The sequence below is a fragment of the Mus caroli genome, chromosome 1, assembly GCF_900094665.2.
Source record: "Mus caroli chromosome 1, CAROLI_EIJ_v1.1, whole genome shotgun sequence".
Classification (NCBI taxonomy): Eukaryota; Metazoa; Chordata; class Mammalia; order Rodentia; family Muridae; genus Mus; species Mus caroli.
The window spans coordinates 81,561,063-81,582,252 of NC_034570.1; the positions used below are offsets into that span (position 1 = coordinate 81,561,063).

Genomic DNA, 21,190 nt, shown 5'->3' on the forward strand with positions numbered 1-21,190 from the left:
GGAGTAATTGTACTCGTTTCCATGTTCTAAGAGAATATAAAATTCTACCCTCTTAGCCTTAGGTTGACCCGTATGTCTACCTGAATCCACTAGGACTATATCTAGAGCGGGGTGGGGGTGGGGGGAGAAAGGCCGGCAACCCGAGTGCAAGGGTGGAGTGGAAGGGGAGCATAAAGAACACGGGAGATAGAAAACTGGCTAGTATTCCGACTCTGAAGCCCTCTCCCATGTGATCTTGCCGAATGTGATAATCTGTGTTAACGTCTGAAGTCTCTTAGAAAATATAAATGGTATCTGTCGCCAGCGATGATAGTGAAGATGGGCTCAGTGGGCTGCTGGATTTGGATCTGTGGCAACATTGAAGACATGATTGCCACTGGTTCCAAGTGGCAGCCTTCATTCCCTGGCCTCACCACCACCGCGGCCAAAGGCTGGTTCGACCTCACTGAGGCAATCAACCCCTACAGGCCTCTGTCTGCTCCCGTGAGAGATGACTCATGAGAGCAGCCAAGCTTGGGCTTTTGCTCCGCTGTCTCGCAGTGTGTTCATTCACTGAACTCGCATCGAGTGTCTACTTCTGTGTGTGAATCTGGGCAGAGGAAGTGTAACTCTGCTGACATGTATTCAGTTGCAGTCTACCTCGCGGGCAGCTCTCCTCCCCTTGTAGTTGTTCCCTAAGCTGAGTTTTGTTTGTTTTTTCTTCGTTTTACTGCTTAACCACTCCCGGGGTACCAGAGACGTCCCCAAAACAGAGCACCGGAGGTCTCCATCATCTTTATTCATTTCTGGGTCCAGGGGTAAAGATCCCGAGGCCCTAACCCCACTCTCTTAACTGGCGCTGTTAAGGAAGGAGACAAGGAGTGTTGGCGGGAATCGCGCCGGAGCAGAGGAGGCGCCAGTAAGCCAAGCCGCTTCTTTAAGTAAATCAGCGGCTCAGTCGGCCCCGCCCCTCCGGGACATCCCGCCCCCTTCAGCCAGGCCCCGCCTTTACTAAGAACTGCCCTCCCCCAGCTCCGGGCACAGCTCCTACTCGCTCCAACCTCATATTGACCACGCTCATTTGAGCACACCCCGCCCACTTTTGCCCCACTATCGTCTAGGCCCCGCCTCTCCGACAAAGACTCCGCCTTAAGAGTGCGATTCCGCCCCGGGTCCCTACGCCCCAGCTTGAGCTTGACCCGCCTCTCCCTCGCTCCGCCCCCAGCTTTGGCCCCGCCCCTCCCGCGGTCTCTGCTTGCGCTCCGCCCTCCTTGAGCCCGCTGTTTGCGCCCCGGCCCCGCCCGCGCTTGCGCCCCGCCCCGGCCCAGACCACCTCTGCGCCCGCCGGCGGGGGCCGAGCGCTCTGAGCTGTCGCGGCGTCTGGCCACCTCACCACCTCTGCTGCCTCGATCGCTGCGGCCCCGGTTCCGGGAGTCGCGCGCGCCCCCGGCCGGGTGAGCCCCACAGGACAAGAGAACCGCAGGACCCGTGGGGCGCCATGCGAGCCAGGTAGGAGCGTAGGGTCGGACGGCGCACCCTATCCCCGCGCGCGCTGTAGCTTCGGGCAGCATCCCGGGCTCCGGGGCGCGGCTAGCCTGGAGCAGCTCCGAGCCCCCTGCCCTCTGTGGTCACGGCCCGACCTGGGCTGCGGATCGTGGTCGCTAGGGCCTGGGGCGCGGGGAGGGCGGAGGGGGTCGCGGCACCACCCGCGCGGTTCTGAGAAGGAGCGAAGAGAGCGCGGCTTTGGGTTAAACTTGGTGACAATGCACATTTCAACTTCTTCGGAGAACCCTCCTGGAGGATGAAATTGAAAACTCCAGTTTCTGTCTTGGTGATCGAGTGACCGCGCAGCCCCGAGGTGACAGCGCTGGGGTGTGCGGGTGGGAGCGGTTAGGATAGAGGAGCGTTGTTCTGCAAGTGCTGTTTACGGTGAAGCCGCCCTGCACCGCCCAGTGTGTCTTGTTAGAGGGCTTGGGGGCCAGGAGGCTCCCAGCTGGGATCTGGCGTTGTAGTACGCAGGCTTGGGGGGCTTAGCGGTGCGGACTGTGGGGCTGGCTGGCGCTGGCCCTTCCCGGGTGTGGGGCGCCTGCAGATGCCGCGCGGGAGGAGCGGCGGAGAGCTGGCTGGCCGCTCTGCGTGCACAGAAGGTTGTGGAGCCTCGTGGAGCTATGAGATTTGAAAGGGAATACCATGCTGGGCTTTATTCGTGTTTATTCTTCCCTTGTTAGTGCATCAGATTGATGTTCTGTGATTTAGCAGCAGAAATAAAGTTAGTATAACTTTTGCTCTAATTATAAAAGCAATGAGTGTCCAGAGCGGAAATAAACACGAGATCTACGCCGATCCCACATTCGTTGGGGGTCGGGGGTGGGGGTGGGGATGTCGCAGCCTTGTAGATTTAATCATTGAATTATACCTGGCGCCTTCTTGCCTAACCTCAAGAAAACCCTTGCTTGAAACCCTTGATTGTCTCGTGCCCAAAGTTTGGAATTTTTGACCTGCCTTACCACAAAGGCTGTTTCTGATAGTTATGAGTACCCTTTTGATGTACTGGGGTTTCCCATGAAATGGTGGGTACAGATGGAGAGAATGGGGGTGGGGGGGCGATACCTCAGCCCAGTCCGTGGTTTTGGTACCGAGCCTTGTAAAAATGACAGTAATGATTCTCAATCTGCTTCCTAGGCCAACCATAAAAATTAATGGGTGGTTTGCAGAGCGTTTTTGGCATCCTTAGATGGACAGCGGCTGTATTTCAATGTGCTGGGGAGCATTTAGCTGTTACACAGTGTCATCTAGGTAGCTAGGTAAAACAAGCTACCTAGAGCTTCGCTACCCTGCCCAAGAAGCAAGATCTAGGCAGGCCCTAGGGATCCCAGAGCACACTCCTATTCTCCTGTTGGTGCAGGCTAAGTCCTTCAAAGTGAGAGGCTTGGAAGTAACTGGTCTTCTCAAGGATCCTTTCTGCAGCATCTTTTGGACTTGGGGGAGGGGGTTGTCCCGAAGTCAGGGGGCATTGGTGCCTGGTATATGCAAAGCTGTAGAATGTCCTGTAAATGCCTGCCCAGGTCACCCTCAAAGAGAGAACAGTTGGTCCTGGGAGGACACATGAAGTGAACAACCTGGTTTCCCAGCGATTTGTTTTATGTCTCATGTGTTTACGGACTGAACAATGACCGGCTCCGAGGCTGGCTGCAGAAATGCCAGCAAGGCCTCTGTGGACTTTCCTTTTTTTCCTGTTGTTCCCAGGTCCTGGCACCAGGCTTTAATGTTCTTACAGAACAATTAATAGGGACCCAGATGGAGAGGTGAGGCACAGGCTGCCTTTTGTCCTCACCCAGTCTCCCGGCAGGAGCTGGGCTGGACGATTGTCTTCACGTTACTGGTGACCCTTTGATAGTTTCGGTTTTTTAATTGTTATCCCTACCAGCACTTTGATATGGCCTGAGTCTAGTTGCAGATGAGAGCTCAGACAGGGCCTTGGAAGGGCCCAGAAAGCTGGCTGGATACATTGTTGATGAGGCACCCTTCACTCTGGTTGTTGATCACCGAAGTTGTGTTGCTAATTTTTTGGTTAGAGGTAGAAAGGGCTGGGGGGTGGGAGGGGTCTTCCTAGTATTTCTCCTTCGCTGTTTGCTAATCCAGCAGCAAGCTGGAATTATTCCCCTCCAGGCTGTTTGCATAGACTTTCTTTCTATTCTAATGTTGATTTTAATCTGTTAATGAGATGGGAGAATGAATGATGAATGGGGTTTACACCCTCGATTCGATTCCTGGGAGGCCTCTTGGGTTTGATTCCTCTGTTCCCAGCCAATTAAGAGCCTTTTGCTCTCTGAAACTGAATGGTGTGTGTGTGTGTGTGTGTGTGTGTGTGTGTGTGTGTGTGTGTGTGTGTGTTTGTGTGTTTGCTTGCGCCTCCTGGGGGAGAAGGCCATTGGTGTCTCTCTGAGAGCCCATGACTTGGAGGAGGCCAGAGCCACTGTGTTCCTAACTTGCAATCCTGGCTCTGGGCACAGCATCTTAACTCCCAGTTGGAATCATGTTCAGTAAGTGGACAGCTTTGTGGCTTCCTATGGCTTTGTTATTTTCAGGGTTGACACCTGTGTGGGATCGTGTTACCATCTTTCTCCGGAGACTTGGAATCAGGTCCCTGGGACATTTCCCAGGACCCTAGAGATAAAGCACCAAGATTTCTTTGACCCAAGGTTACTATCTGACGGCCAGGAATGGGGATAACCAGCAGATAGCTTTGTTAACCACCAGTGCACTGCCTGCTGCATTTGCCGCCCCATTTCCAGCACAGCTTCTAGTGGCTTCGTCTAGGTCCTGGCTGTAGAGAAACTTTGCACAACGCAAGCCCTATGGCTGCCCCTCTTTGGGGAAGTGACAGGAAAATTATTGACCAAAAACCAGGACACCCAGGGAACGATGCATCCACATTCAGTGTCTTCCAAGAGGCCTTGGCCAGCTACTCAGTAGGCCCCAGGGCATCTGCATTGCATAACTTCACACCCCAGGCATGGAGGCCAGCACCTGGGAGATGTGAGTCTCCAGAGGGCAGAGATTGCACAGTGCTTCAGAAATGAAGGAGCCAAGGCTGAGTTTTAAGGAGGAAGAGGAGACCATCCTATATGGAAGAACGTCTTTAGTTGTCTCCGCACCTTCAGTTGTCAGCATGCTATGAAGCACTGCTATCCATCTGATGGATGGGTAAGACTACTAGACATCTGCTATGTAACAGTTTTCTCCATTGCGTCCTGCGGGGAAGCTCCTTAAACAGTTAGGTGAGCAACTTAAAATAGCTTCAGGAAGTCCCTGAAACTGACCAGACTCACTAGGTCCCTTTCAAAGGAAGAAGTAAAAGCTGAGAGTCACTCTCAGGCTAGCTAAACTGCAAAGAGGACTCAGAGATCAGATCAGCTGCCTGGAAGAGGCAGAAACAAATTGAGTTACCTGGAAAGGACACTCTCCAACCTGTTGAACTGCCTGCAGGCTATGCAGTGTGCTCCCAGTTCCCGGCTCTTGTGAGCTGTCACCCAGGCTCTGGTGACTCGGCTGTCTTGAGTCATTTTAGCTTCGGTAATTAAGTCCAGTAAAACTCATTGGTTCACCAGCTTGGATTTTCAGTGTTGGCATTCATACTTTGGTCTATCGTGGGCTCCCCTTCTGGGGTGAATAGACGTGTATATTGTCTCCCCAGGACAAGCCTTTTCACACAGCATCACTCCAATGACACTTTCTGTATCTTTGGAATCTTCCTGTATGCACTTCAGGGTGTCCGCACTCTAGATACTCTTGTTGACAGGAAAGCTGACTTCTGCTTGCTCTTCCACCTCGATAGGTCGATGCATGCTTGAGGCAGGATTTGAACTTGGACCAATGCGTTCCAGAGCCTCCCCACCCCCATTCCTCCTCACAGAGTGCTGAAATGAAAGAAGCAAATAACTCCCAGTCATGCATTTGGGGAGTGTTAAGAAACAGGCATGGAAATAGCTGAAAGCCGTCTTTCTTAGGTTATTATAAACTCGCTCACACTCTGAAGGTGATGAAGCCTTTTTGGCCTCATGGAAGACAGCCAGTGTGCACCTCCTGCAGCGGGTGTCTTCATCCTACCTGTCTGCAGGGCAGAGCTTGATGTATCTGGAAGATCTGAGGTTCTGCATCTGCAAGAAGGCTAGCGGAATTGACTCAGAAGCCTGCCCCTGTACCACCGAGTGAGGTGTTCTGGCCTGATGACGTCACATGAGTTAAGATTATAGGAAGGCTGTTAAGTAAACGTAAGATAAGGACTCCACCTTCCTCTTTACAGCCAAATAAGTGACACACTAACAGGATTATTCTTATCTACTCAGTGGAGGCCTGTCCCGGGAGAACTTTGTGGATGGAGGCCTGTTAGCGCAACTCTTCTGAGCTAACAACAACAAACCCCAAATCCTTTCTTTCAGAGACTTTTATAGATCCAAATTCTTTTCAGTCTTTTCCTGGCCACCATGAAGATCCCAGAACCTGACTGAAATCCGAGGGCCTGTTTACCCAGCCTCTGGTGTAGGAGGCCAGGTGCCAGGTGTGTGCTGGGAACCTGCTCCAGGGGAGAAACACAAAGAGCCTGGGTGGCAGCCTCTGCCAATTGCTGTGGTGTAAACACTCCCACCCAGGCTGATTTTTAAGCTCCCAGCGTGGGCTGGCAAAATTCCTACACATTTAACCATATGCGGGGGCCAGCAAAAAAAAAAAAAGTTTCAGATCATCTTGCATGTGCTGAGCCCCTCCACCAAACCTTTCAGTGAGGTGACAGATATAATTGCCTAGCTTAGGCAGGGTCTTCCTGGGTGCAGATGTTGCAGAGGTTTTCGGGGGCGGGGGGGGGGGCACTGTGCAACCTAATTTGACCAGCAAGAGAGCTTCAAAACTCAGACTGCTTTAAAATCACTAGGGACTTTAAAAATGTGCTTTCTATTCCTACTTGGGGCTCTAGGTCTATAGCGGTGTGTGTGTGTGTGTCTGTGTCTGTGTCTGTGTGTGTGTGTGTCTGTGTGTGGGGTGTGTCTGTGTGTGGGGTGTGTGTGTGTGTGTGTCTGTGTGTGTGGTGTGTGTCTGTGTGGTGTGTGTCTGTGTGTGTGTTGGTGTGTATGTGGTGTGTGTGTGTGTGTGTGTGTATGTGGCACCAATGGAGGTCAGATCAATCTGTCACACTAAGGAGCTACCCACTGTTTAATTTTGCTTGCCTGTTTGTCTGTGCACCACATTAGTGCCTGGCTCCCGAGGAAGTCACAAGAGGGTATCTGATCCTCTGAGACTGGCATTACAGGTGACACCATCTTCTGGGGGCTGAGACGTCCTCAGCAAGAGAGACAAGTGCTTTTAACCATCTCTCCAATTCTCCTCTACCTTGCTTTTGAAAACAAGGTCTCCCACTGGCCTCAGATTCACCAAGTTACCTGGTTGGCCAGTGAACCCCTAGTCCTGGGGTTGCAAGCATGTGCTACCTTGCCAGCTTCTTGAAGTGCTCGGTGGGGGATTGAATTCAGGTCCTCCTGTTTTCCAAGGTAAGCACTTTACCTACTGAACTGTCCTCCCAGCTCATCTATAACTTTCAAAAGTTTCCAGGTGATGCTCACATGAACCAGGCTTCAGTGTTACTGGTGTGTGTGTGTGTGTGTGTGTGTGTGTGTGTGTGTGTGTGTGTGTGAGATGTTTTCCCTGGTGTGGAAGATTATTCAAGGAAGTGTTGTGTTTTGGGGAGGAACAGGCAGAGGCCAGTTTCCCCAGCTGCCTTCTGGAGTCTTGTGTGGCCTTTTTATCACAGGGTAATGGTAGGTCCTTCCTTGCTGGGTCTTGGTTGCTTCTGGTTTGGAAGAAGACTGGGTAGAAGGGATTTGGTCCTCAGGTGTGTGTGATGAGGTGATCTTGCATGTTAAAGCAGGGGTAAGGAGGTCCAACAGCCTTCCTGGGGACCATCCAGGTAAAGGAGGAAAAAGGTTCAGGGCTCTGTCAAGGGTCTTTTTGAAATCATTGGGCTTAGCACACAGATAATGGGTGCTTAGATTTACTCCACCATGATGAGCAGTAATTTTAAAGCCTAGGAACGCTCTTTAACAGCATTAGGTACACCGGAGAGAAATGCCCTTCAACTGAGTTAGCCAGGCTTAGCAAGACATCTTCAGCCCCAGCCAGCTATGGTTAGCAGGTCTGGTAGGGAAGAGGCATTGGATCTCCTCCGTGTAGTATGTATAGTATTGGGGGAGACATCAGGTCACAGGCGGGAGAAGAGAAGAAACACAGGAGAAAGGGGACAGGCCTGGGCTCTTCTCTGCTTTGTTGGCTCTGGAGACTCACTGTGAAGCTGCCACCTTGGGTCACCCGTGAAGGTGGGCAGGAAGGCTAAGGGTGTGCTGATGCAGAAGCAGGTGGCATCGGGTGCTGTGTTACAGTAAAGAGAACTGGGAGTCCTAGGATGAAGGCCTGGAGGCTTTCGGGTTAGTCCTGAAGGAGCTGTGCTGTTAAGACAAAGGAGAAGAGTTGCCAGTAGTAACAGATGCAGATGCATCACTTGAGGATAAGTAGATAGACAGGATGGCAGGAGCTAGGGTAGGGCCAAGATGCTCTCAGATATTCAGGGGCTGACATCACATGGGCAGTAGGATTGAAGGTCCAGGGAAGGAGGGAGAGACATTCTTCAGGTCTAGCAGGCTAAGAACAACCTGCAAATACCTTCCCAGGTGTTAATATCTGCAGCTCTTGCACAGCCTTTGTGAGGGCTGGTGGCGGGCTTTTGTTCTAAAGACATGGCTCATGATGTACCTTTATCCCCAGGGTCGATCAGGTCTCCCCAAACAGAGCTCCCCTGGTCTCCCAAGGTCAAGAGCTAACCCGTACCATTTATCTGTCTATCCAGTGTCCTTTTGCCTTTACCCCTGTCCCCTGTGTGTGTGTGTGTGTGTGTGTGTGTGTGTGTGTGGTGGTGGTGGTGGTGGTGGTGGTGGTGGTGGTGGTGGTGGTGGTGGTGAGTTAGTCTACCTATGTGTGTGTGTGTGTGTGTGTGTGGGTTAAACATACCTATGTGTGGGTGCATGTGTATCTCTATACAGGTGCATGTGTGTGCATGTGTATGTGGAAGCCAGAGGACAGCCTTGGCCATCATTCCTTTATGAGACATTCTCTCTGACCTGGAACTCGGCAGTAAGCTCCAGGGGTCGGTCGGTCAGTCTGTCTGTCTGTCTTTGAGTCCCCAGTACTGTGATTATGAGTGTGTGTGTCACACTCTGCTTTTACTTTTATTAGGTTCTGGAGATTGAACTTAGTCCCTTTACTGGCTGACCTCCTCCCCTGATCTTTATATCTCGTAAGCTATGCATCTTCTAGGCACAATGGGGTGCACTGGCCGAGTGAAACGCCGTGGTGACTCAGTCTGACAAGCCTTTCTCTTTTAAGGTATCTTGGCACTCTAAAACTTAGCATATATGACCAGAGTAATTCCTGGCATCAGTGCTGTTTTATGAATAATAATCAGCTTACTTACAAATGCTGTCAGGTAGCCATCACAGAGTTGGATACAATTGAATTTTTAATTCAGGCAGATATACCCTGCCTTTGTTTATCAGTCTTATGTTATTGCTTTTTGTAAAGGGGCTTGAACGTTCAATAGCTTTAGGATACAAAGTTGTCTGTGGAATATGCTAAAAAATTCAAATGCATTTAAGTGTTTGAAATTCACCAAGGATTATGGCTCTGACAGATAGCTTTGTCAGAAGTGTGCATGTAGTCCATGCATGTATGGAAAATCGGGGTACTATGTGATGATCTACCAGAAAACAATTCACGGGTGCCCATGTATCACCTATGAACTACTGATGCATCGTGCTAGTCCACAGCAGCCTGTGTTCTGTGCAGCCCAGTAGCACAGAGAGGGTGAACAGAGCACAGCCACATGGTCCTGGCTGCTACAGTTTATTCTCAGCCTCATTCTTCTCCAGACATCCTATCACAAAACTTGTGTTTCATTTCAGAAATCTGTTCCTAAAGCCTTTCAAAGAGCAGTTCTATTCCTGGCAGGTACTGGGAAACCTTTGAATAGCTCACCTTTTAAGGGTTGGGGCCAGGAAATGGCATTTGAATTTGGTACCTCTCCAAGACCATAGTGGAGATAAGACATCAGGATCCATCGTTGTTCCTGTGTGCACCAGCACACTGAGTCTGGCTTACGTTTTTATCAGAATTAGGAGAGAGTCAAAGGACTTGTCATTGTTTGGACACACACACACACACAGGCACACACACGCGCACACACACACACACACATACACATGATACCCACTTGAAACAACTGTGATTTTTAACATAAGAGTTTTTCTGTGGTTTCAGATTCTTTCTGACTTTATTGGACTTTTCCCTCTATCGTGCATTGCTACATGTCTGTAAGTAGCTGCTGCTTTGTGGTCTGTCAAATCTGAAATGGGCTAGTTTGTGTAACCAAAGTCATCCAGGAAGATCCTGGCTGCGAATTAAGAAAATGAAAGCCTAGCGGGGTTCTCCTAGCACTAGCGGGGTTCTCCTAGCACGCTGCATTTGCACCAGGCCATTGTGGCAAACAATAGCTGAAAGAAGACTTTGGTGAGCTAGAATTGGAGAAGTTCCTTTTCCCTAGAGGCCTCTACAGTGGCCTTTTGCTGGGCCAGTTTCGAGTCACAGTGCAGAAGAACCTGGGCTTCCCCGTTCTTTCCTTTTGAAGTTGGGTCTGTAAGTGTTGACCTCGGGGCTGACCTCTTGCTGTTGGGATTTTCAAAGGAGATCATGAGAAGTGTCTTTAACTTCTTAAATATTGAGTAAATGGAGCATTTTGTGGTCAGGGCAGTGACCTGATGGAGGTGTGGCCTGGTCAGGATGTCTTCTCATCAGAACAGAGTACTGGGTTTTGGTTCTTTGGACCTTCCAGCTGACCTTTAAAGAGCAAGTGTGTTTACCTTGCCCTTTGTTCAAGGTCCTGGGAGGAGGAGGAAGAGGAGGAGCCCCATAGAGGGAGAGGAGGGGGGTAAGAAAGAGGAAGAAGAGAGGTGAGATACTGCAGTTTGTGCTGCAGGACCCAGACGTAGGTTGGTCTGCTCTGCCTGAAGCAGAGAGAGACTCTAGGAAGGGAGGAAGCAGCTTGCTAGAGGATCCTGTGCCTTGCTTGGCTGGGGCTCGGGGAAGCATGGTTGCTACACTGTGAGTACTTTGTAGATGCAGGAGCTGTCCACAAAACAGATGCTTTTCCCTTTCTAAAAATTATCACTGCCCCCCCCAAATCTGTTTCTGCATTGAATTTGCATTATTACTCAATAACTAAATGTTCCTTTTAGAACAGAGGAGAGTGTTAAAGGGGAGGAAGTTCACAGCAGTAGTCTCCACACAGACGACGGAGCCATTCACATTTTTATGTGAGTGTCGAGATTTGAGGGTACTACGGCATGGTGCTTCTGGCTACAGGGATCTGTTTTGGACAAATACTTAATTTTTTTTTTAAGGTGCTTGTCTGAAGTTGATGTTTTCAGGTTGATAAATAGGATCTGCGTTCCTGCTTTTGACGCTAGGTTCGTGTTGAGGTTCATCATGCACATTTTATATTTATTGAGACAGGGGTCTCAGTATGTAGCCCTGGCTATCCTAAAATTCGCTGAATAGACCACAATGGTCTTGAACTCCTGGGAGATTCTCTTGCTTCTTTCTCCAGAGTGAGGGGGCTGGTAGTAAAGGCAGACTTAACCGTGTAACCACACAGTTCCTAGTTGCTCTGATCATAAGCTACATTCAGGGAATATCTCATAAACATAAGCATCTTTCAGTACAAGCTTCCCTTAGAATGAGTCAAAATCTATAAAGCCCTTTTCACAGTGATTGACTATTGGCGATGCTCATCCTGTACAGTAAAGCCCCTCACGAGGCGATGCTGCTGGGAGCAGGTTCTGTTTGCTCTAAAAGCAGCCTCCCTTGCCCACCTCTCGTAGGGGCTGGTTCCCCAAGGTGCACTACTCTTGGAAGTTGTGTTTCTCTTGGAACCCTCCGGTAGGGTGAGGGGCTACACCTAGGAAGGGGACAGGTGGTGACTTTCATGTCTTCAGGTTTGAGAGCCAAGGTCTTGAGCTCTCCAGGTCATCTAGGAGAGACTTACGGGCTCTCTATCAGAAAGACTGCACTCTCCCTGTGATTTAGCACAGGGAAAGGTGCCGACCTGACTTTGGGAACGTTCCTCTGTGTTCATTGAGAGAAATCCTGATCCCGGCTGCTGACTCCGGCTCCAGGTCACAGTTCTCTCTCCAGACTGCAGTTCAGTGTCACAGGACTTCTTTAGTCTGGCAAGAGAGAAAAACCAATTTATGGGTGGAATATTTTTTTGGCCTGTCTCCTGAGAGTGGTTTTGGCATTGGCTGTGCGTGTGACTCATCTACCCATTGGTAACATGAAGCAGCATTTTGGGGGCCTTGTAAAACCCTGAGGAGGGTCATGGACTGGCTTGGCTGGCGGTCTGAAACACTCAGGGCTCATTAGCTTTGTGATTTGGTTCTGAGTGCCAGGTGCTCCCTTTATTGGGTTTGAGGTCAAGCATTGGGTTTAATGTTAACCCACTCACTGCCTGACTAAGTAGGTAAAGGAGGTATGGAGACCCCAGAGACAGCTCTGCAGGGGTGTCTACTCATCGCATGAGAGAGTGTTCAAGTACACAGGGGAGGAAGGTAGGACTTTCAGGTTGAAGTTGGGGCAGGATAGGATTCCCAAAGAAGCCTTAGGTCATGCAGGAATGTGTAGGTCAGGGTAGGTAAGGTAGGAGTTTGCCGGCTAGTTGGTAGTCAGTCAGGTTCCAGGCTTGCAGAATCCAAAGAACCAAAAGGGATGCAGTGGTAAGAGAGTTTCCAAAGCACCAGGGGAGGATGCCAGAGGCAGGTGCCTGGTCGGACATGGCCCTTCTGGGCTCCTGTCAGCTTTGAACTTTATTTGAGGACACTGGGGAAATTTGATTAGATGTGTGAGCATGATTTGAAGGCCAGAGGGCAAGCCGCCCAGGGGGTGAGCAGTCCAGGGGGTGACATAGCTTGGGAGGTGACCCAGGCAAGGGACTGAGCCCTTGAGTCCCTTCCTCAAAGTCTTGGTGTGCAGAGGAGTTGGGCTCCCTGCCTGCAACCTCACATGAATGCCACACAAGTGGAACACTTTCCTTCCAGTCCTGTTGTGAGATCTTTATAAAATTACTCTCCGTTGAAGAGACTTTCCCTACAGTTCTACATTTTATCGCCCAGTTGCCTCTGCTGATGGGAATAGCTGTGCAGAATCTGCCTGTGGACTGGCTTCTCTGAAGTCGATCAGGAAGGCGGGTGGTCCCCTATGAAGACCATCTTTTCTACACCCAAGCTTACTGTTAACTTGTAGTTCACTGACTGCCAGAATGATGTCCCTGTAGCACACATACACCTAGATAGTCTCGAGTGTTCTTTGGGAAACTTGGAGACAGCCTGATCTTTGAAGAAAGCAGAGGTCCTCAGCACCCCCAGGTGGAGTTCTGAGGATGCTGCCACAAAACCTAGGAATGATGCTATAAATGCCTTTTTAAAAACCATCTGGAAATTGACTGCTTGCTATGCATGAGTTCGATTCTTACAGTGGAGAGAAGGAATGATTCCTGTGGGCTGGAAGAGAGGAGAATGGCATCCATTTGGCCCCACCAGGAGGCGGAGTAACAGGTGATTGACGCACTCAGAGCTAAGTGCCAATTACTTAGCAGATGACAAGAAACTGGGCATTATGGGAAAAACTTGGGTGCTTTGAGAGCATTCATTTGTTTGTGGTTGTCTTTTGCCCTCAGTTGGCACTGCTGGCAGTCATTCCACAGAGCTGGCGAAGTGGCTGGGAAAGGAACATGCAGGAATCGGTTAGGTGTGAGCTTTGACATGGAGACCGTTGGGTCACTACTCCCCTTATTTAAGGAAACAAAGCAAAGTGTGCCTTTGAAATAGGAGCAAAGAGGGTCAGAGAAGCGGCAGATGCTATTTGCAAAGTCTTGCCAGGCAGTCACTACAACAGGATCTTTGATTTATTTAGTCTCTGGGGACATTCGCAGGGTTAAATGGTCCTGACCCTGGTTTGCTGAGAAAGAACGGAAGCCCCATGACGATGCGGGAACCTAGGGCATTAATCCTGAGAACACCAGGCAAACATGGCTAACCGAGGCACCTGCATCGTGAGCTTAGCTTCCCGCTCCTTTCCACCTCTCCCACCTGGCTCCCGAGGTTATCCTCAGTTGTGGCTACTGTCTGGAGTCTCCTGTCTTCCTTTGAATTTCAAGGTTCTGTAGAAACTTCAGAAATTAAGTCATTTTCACGGATGGCAAGTTCTTGTGATACCGACCAGTGTGCACATCACCCGTCTAGCAGAGAATAGGAGTCATTGCTTTGTTAAGCTAGCGTTATGCGTGAGCGAGGAGCTATTGGAAACCATGGTCTCACTGACTTGAGAGGCCAAGCTTGTATATTCTCTCCTCTTGAGTCTTAAATGTTTGTGCCAGACCTGTCTCTGTGGTGCCAGGATAATTGTAGTGACAGACATGGCCTGTGACATTTCTGACAACCTGTCCAGAGTCCAGCATTTTGTCCGGAAATGTATTTTTCTGTCCCAGTTGAGGGAGCGGGGACTCTTACTTCATTCATGTAACAGAGAAAGTAGATCACACTTTTAGAGCCGAGAAGCCCAGAAGCCAGCAGCGAGGACCAGACTGCTTTCCTTAGGCTGCTCTCAGGCCCTCCAGATTCCAGGGTGAACAGGCCATTGCTGTGACCAGTCCAAGGAGCTCAGTGGGAGGCAGGAACCTGGGGTGTCAGGTGACATGTGAGAGAGGCCAGAAGATGTCCTGGTGGGTGATCTGAGGAGCATGTGTTGTCCAAAGGCAGGAGGTGAGGCTTGACTGGGTGAGACCCTGCGGGAGAGCATGTGGAGGTGTTAGAGAGTTCTCCAGCCTCACCTTGATGCTTTGCTTTGCCATCATTCACCTCCTGGCTATCTCCAGGCTACCTATGCTCTTGGCCTCTGGAGTAGTCTGTATGTAGCAGTTACCACCCTGCACCCTGCTCCCTGTACACCTCTACACCTGAAGCTTAGGGCAGTTCGATCGGCCTCATTCTCATGGTGTTGTGTCTAGCGTCTGCCCTCATGCCACAGCCCTTTCCGTCTCTTTCCCCTTTTCCATAGGCTTTTACCATCCTTGCCCTTCAGTATTCACATAGATACTGCCCTGTAGCTGCCTTGTCCAGATCCCTGATGCAAAGTACTCGGTATGATGTGACACTGGCTGCTTCTTCCCACGGCCTCCTTGGCTCCATCCATCGGAGCCTGCTGCCTGGTTGAGGAGATCTGCTCATGGCCCTGCCTGGTAGGTATTGGAGAGGCATCTTTGACCTTAGTGGTCTGTGTCACACATCTCCATATGCTGTTCTTCTGATCACCCACCAATAAGAAGCTCACCACTTGGTGGACCAGAGTACCTCCTGCCACCTATGTAGAAACCCACCCCTTCTGTGCGGGTGACCTGAGACACCTGGTTCTTTTCACTAGTCCTTGGTGGAAGGAATGAAGAGTGGGGCCTCTTTGAACTGTGGTCTACCAGAGACATGTTCTCAAATTAACTGAGAGATAATAATCATGCCCAACAGAATGTTCCAGAATGACCTTTCTTCTTCTAACACAGTAGTCATGGCTGATGGAATGTTCTGAATATTTTTTGAACTTTGCTCAGAGTGGTTATTTGGGGGTAGCAGTGTTTATGGTTATTCTTGGGCATTTGCAAAGCGGTCATGCTTTCTCTATAATGGAGAACTTGACATAGACAGTTGGTGTTGTGCTTCCGGTTGTGTGTTGGGCATCTTTATCAGGCAGCCCCAGTACTGACAAGAAGGCTTGCTGTGTGGCTAGTGCCTATAGTTCACACCTTGGTGATAGCTTTCTTCCTCTGTTCTTTTGAAAGGTAGACCTAGTTGTCTTTTATAGCCCAGGCCTTTTTTTCATAGGGATTGTGATGCCCATAGTGGGCTGGACCCTCCCATATCAATTATCAAGATGATATCTCCCAGACAAGGCCATAGGCCAATCTGATCTGGGTTATTAACTTCAGTTCTGCCTTGCCAGATGACTCTAGGTGTCAATAAACCTAACCAGGATGGGGGTGATGATCAATGCAGCCCGGGGTTACACCCAGGCCCCTTCTCCTCTTCCCAGGGGCCCCTGAAGGGTGGAGAGTATTGTGTCTACTAGTGCTGTAAGGTGTTCTCTTGTTTCTGATTTCTAGTTCGTTAGTGTCTGGGGTGTTTTATGTGGGATTTCCCTCCGTGTGTTTAACCTTGAGCTGTGACTGACTTTGGAGTATGACAGGTTTTTCTACCTCAGTGTATAACTTTCTTCATGGAAGCTTGGAGATCGTGTGTTAACATGAATGCTGATGGTCTCCTGAGGCTTGAAGTCCTGCTACAACCTTTTGTGAGTCACAGAGTGGCCAGTGAGTTCGTTGCTTGCCTTTGAGCCCCGCCTCCAGTTCTTTCTACTTTTGCTTCCTGGATTCACCCAGCAGACACACTTGATACCCTTCACCCAAGACATGCCATTGCAGTCTTGACCCTTTTCCAAGAGCCAGACTATTGATCTGATGGTGCCTCCTCCTGGCCTGCAGGTGACCCAGGGTCTTGTAGTGTCACAGAGTGAGCCCAGACTTCTCGGATAGCATGCAGAGGCTTTGCAGCATCTCACCTCTAGCCTGCCTTCCCCACAGCCTCTGTACTGACACGACTTTTCATGGAAGGTGGGAGGGAACAAGCTTTTTCCCACCATTGCTACCTGGGGCCACTTGCAGATTAGGACTTCGGTATTTCTCTGTTGAGACGAACTGGATCTCATAGAGCTCAACTCACCGAGTAGCTGGGGGCGTCCTTGAACTCCTGACTCTTCTGCATCAACCTCCCAAATGCTGGAATTTCAGGCCCGAACTATTGTTTAGGGCCAACACGCATGGTACAGCGGCAGACAGCACATGAAACATGTCGAGGTGGAGGTTTAGACCTGAGATCGGGTTGCCTAAGGTGCTCCATGACTTGAGCCCAGTGGGAATGCTGCCTTTGTTTGAGTAATCTAAACTCACTATAGACAACTTAGAAAACATAAATCAGAGAAGAAATTGATAATCTATAGCTATTGCCATGAGATAAATCGCACAGGCATTATTTTCAAAGTGGCATCCTTTGTCACCAGTTTTGCAGCCTGCCTTTTTTTGCTGGCCAGGGCACAAGGACAACATCCACCAGTGGACACCAAGGTCACCCACAGACCATCCAGGTGTGCAGGTGTTCTGGAGATACCTCTTTCTGAGCGTCTATCTCTAACACTCTTCATTGACTTAGAACATGAGGTTGCCTACTCTGTGCATTCTGGGTAGTAACAGTTTCAACCCGCCCTTCCTCTTCAAGATTGGAATAGCCACAGAGCTGTCTTCACAGAGGCAGAATCTTGACCTAAGCCACACCACATTTCTGGGGAAGACGGATGCCTCCTGCCCTTGGTTGGACAGCCAGGCTCATCATCATGCCTTTTAGTTGCCCTGCCCTCCTTTCTCAGCCTGGGGTCTAGGGACCACAATGCAGACAGAAACTGTATCCCCGAGTGCTTTTCCAGACCAAATGGGGCTTTAGATTTCAGCAGCTTCTCCACAGCCTGGGGGACACACAGCTATAGGATGAAGAATATTCAAGGTCCCATCCCTAGTTGTGTGGGACCCTTGTGGAAACACAGGGAACTGTGAGGGATTTTTAGCTTCTGTCTTAGGGATGGGTTGGTGCAGCCCCACAGAGATTTGGTGATCGTGGGTGTGGGGTGGGGTGGGGTTCTAGTTCTTGCTGTGTTTTATGGTGTCTCTGGGCTGTTGCTCAGAGCCCAGGCTAGTGGCAAGTTTCAGAACATGTGAAAAGCGTGGGGCCTGTCCTTCCTCAGATTGTCCCCTGGCTAGTGCTGAGGAGGGAACCTGAGCTGGCCTGCATCTCCCTGAGGTTATGTTTCACTACCACAGGCCCCGCCTGTTCATGACATAGGCCAATTTGTAATGGGGATGGCGATTAGCAACGGGGCTCATAAGAAAGCACCCCGATTAGAAGTGCCGTGGAGTGTGCCTGGCACGAGTCGTGGTCCTGTCCCTTGGAGCCAGCTGTGCCCAGTCTTACAAACAGCTGCCTTTTTCAGGGGGCCCAGGAACTGGCAAGAGAAGGTGGTGTGAGCTGTGAGCCTGCAGAGGCAGTGGGGTGTGAGGGAATGGAGTATCTCCAAGGGTGAGTGTGTGCACACAGAGCTCTTAGGAAGGCAGGTGTTACTGAGGATTGCATTGTTATCAGAAAATGGAATTGGTTCCTTTCTTTAAACCCTCAGTGGCAGCTGCCAGGCGGCTTGTGGGTCTCCGGGCTCTGCCTCTCTCCTGCTGTCATCCTTCTGCAAGGTCCAGAGCCTTTCAGCCCCCACTGAAGTGCACAGCAGTGGCACATGAGCCCCTGAGCATGGTGTCCTTTCCCTCCCACACTTGGAACACATCGCCACCAGGCTTTCATTGATTGCCTGGGGACTCTAAATCTAGAGTCTGACCAGCAAGGCATCAGTAACCAAGACACTAAGCAATTTGCCCAAGCTTCAAGAGTCAGCAATGGGGCACAGGTAGTTTGTCCTGGAGCCATGAGAACTGAGAGATCCTGCTACCCGAGTCATCCTAGCTGCTGTGCCTGCGTGTGTCTGTTCTCCCTCCTCGCTTTCCTGTCATCTTCAGCACAGTCTGACCCCAGAGAAGCTGGTCTCAGAACCCTGAGCCGCCTTCTTACAGCCAAGGGGCCTAAAGCAGAGTCCAGGGCCTGATATGATATAGTCAGTGGTTGGCTGTGTCTTCTAATGGTTAGCATACCAGTTTAGCCCTGCAAAGGATCCCTGCAGACTTAAAGCCCCCACTGTCAGGTGAGCACATCTGTCACTAGGAGTGACTGTCTCCGGCTGAGTATAGAACAAGTCGTGACTAGTTTTGTCAATGGTATACACTGTCTGGAATCACCAGGGAAGAGAGTCTTGATGGGTCTGGAAGAGAGGCTCCTTTGGATCTGGTTAGCTTGTGGGCATGTCTGTGGGTGATGTCTCAGTTGCCTTAATTGACATGAGAAGACAGCCTAGTTTGGGCCCTAGACTGTAAAAGAGTGGAGAAAGCTAGGTGAGTACTAAGCACGCATATATTTATTCCTCGCAGCTCTTGATGGGGGATGTGGTGGGACTTGCTGCTTCACGTTCCTGCTGCTTTGACTTCGCTGCTATGATGGAGCTTCTAAGCAATGACGCGGGTTATTTGTTGTTATTATTGTTGCTGTTGTTGTTACTGTTGTTATATTTATATCCAGTATTATCCAGTGTTACCCACTTGACTAGGCTGGCATAAAGATTCTGGGGAAGGCAAGTGGTAGTCAAGCCCCACTTGATACGATAAGCACAGATATCACCTTAAGACATTAAGGTCCCACGATAAGCACAGATATCACCTTAAGACATTTTTCCCTGCCACTCTCACTGAGGCTTCAGCGAGCTTACCGACCACTCTTTTACTACCTCAACCTCAAGAGCATCCAGATGTCAGGGCGGGTGTGTGGGAATGAAAGGCCTGGACTTCCCGCCTCTGGATTTATGCTTCCTGTTGTAGAATGCACGTGGGGGCTGCGTCTTGGGCCTCTCTTGCTGGCAGTGGCACAGGAGCATCTGTGAGTGGAAAGGGATAGGAGCCAGAGAGGGGACAGGGGCCTGAAAGATGCTGGCCAGGTGCCCACAGTCCACCTAGCAGTGCTCAACCCTGCCGACAGTCTGGTGTGATGACAGCAGGCGTTCCCGTGTGATGATCCTGCCAGTGCTACATAACCCCATAGGACTATCCCAAGACAACTCCCAGCAGCAAAACAGCTTTTAAAGCACCTGGCTGGTCCTCAGAACTGTCAAGATCACCTAACAGAAATGCATGGGGAAATTACACAGTCAAGACAGCGAGATGATGTGTGATGTCCCGGACGGGACCCTGGAGCGGATGAAAGGACCAGAGGGAGGCAGTAAGTGGGGAGGTCCAGTATCTCCATTCTCTGCAGAGCGATGCTCAGCCAGCTGGGCCTCCCTCCTCTTCCCATCAGCAGCCTCTTTGTTCAGTCCTGACCTGGACATTTAGAGGTGAGCTAAATGTCCCAGCTAGCTGTGGTGGAGCTTCTAAGCAGCGTAGGGATTATCTCTTTGCAGAGTGAACCTGAGAGAGGGAGGAGGGTGCTGAAGACAATGGACCATTAATAAACTGCTCAGAAATTCAGAGCCCAGGGCACCTGGCCTTGGAGTGAATTGGCAGGTGTACTGGGAACCTTGTCAAGGTCCTGGCTAATCCTGCCAGTGACCTAGGGGAGGGAGGATGGAAAGTGGGATGGGATTAGCTCTTCCTGCAAAGTTGACAGCTAAACTTTGCCCAGGTACTGAGTCACATCAAGGCACCTGTTCAATCAGATGGGCTTAGTCAGTGTACAGAGTGATCCCAGGTCTTGGGAGTAAGCATTTATGTGTACCCTCCCCCGTGTGTCTGTGTGTGTGTGTGTGTGTATATGTGTCTGGGGGGGAGGGGAGGGGAGGGAGGGAGGAAGAGAGGAGAGGACCTTGTACTTAAGTTTCCAGTTTTAGGAAGAGGGCTTTCTTCCTGGGCCCAGCTTACACATGCTGGATCCCCCCAGCCCATCACTTCTCAGAGCTTGCTTGCCTGCCCAGAACCGACCTAGTGATGATGTAAGATTGCATCCTTTAGCCCAGCAGGTCTGGGATGGGGGAACAGCTGCAGGCACTGACTTTGGTTTGTGCAGAGTTCCTGATACCTCTCAGGTGTTCCCTATCCACAGTAACCTTCTGAGGTGGTGACATAGCTGAAGAATTGAGGGTGAGCAGACCTGTGGCTTGTGGGAGGCTCTGTAGGAAGCTGTGGTACTGGGTTCCGATCCTGGTCCGTCTGTTCCGACTTCTGCATCTGAAAGCTTCTCGGAGAACAGGCGGCAGACAGCCTATAGCTTCCACATTCACGGTGGTATCTTTGCTGGATGAGGACTAGTCAGGGTAGCTAGCCACCTCTCTTGGGCCTCTGGGATTTTACAGTTGCTGGTGAGTGGGTAGACACCCTGAAGGCCTTCCTGTGACTTTCTTGGTATACACTGGGTGCTGTTCAGTGCTTGTGGTCCTCAGAGGCACCGAAATTGATAGACAGCCAGATTTGTCAAGCCCTGGCCCACCTTCTTTCCTAAGCACTGTTCTCCTCGGATCATGCTGTTTTGTCCTGGCTGTACCCTAACTTCATATTCACCCCACTCCCACCCCTGCAGGCTTCCTCCAGAGTCCCGACATCACATTTTCTGTTTTCTTCCTCATGCCAACACACAGCTCTCTGAGCTTACTGAAGTGTGCATTTGAGGTCTTATCTGTTAAGCACAGCCCCCCACACTCACACGTCACTTACATGGTATGCGCCCTAGGAAGAACCTGGAGGTTTGTGGAGCACTTTAAAACAAACAAACAAACAAACAAACAAAAAGAAGGCCTGAGTATTGTGGTGGAGACTTGAAGGAGTTTCACTCCCTGGGCTGCCATGCACTGTGGTCACAGACATGTAGTGTCCCAGCTAACCCGTAGC

General features: G+C 50.4%; 1 protein-coding gene across 1 annotated transcript in view; it reads left to right on the plus strand.

The window, feature by feature from the left end:
* Positions 1 to 1,324: 1,324 nt before the first annotated feature.
* The window catches only part of Sh3bp4 (SH3 domain binding protein 4), an 80,677-nt gene continuing 60,811 nt past the window's right edge, over positions 1,325 to 21,190 (plus strand). The window contains exon 1 of the mRNA XM_029480361.1: positions 1,325 to 1,488. The gene's annotated coding sequence lies outside the window, so the exon portion shown is untranslated. The remainder of the gene's footprint in view (positions 1,489 to 21,190) is intronic.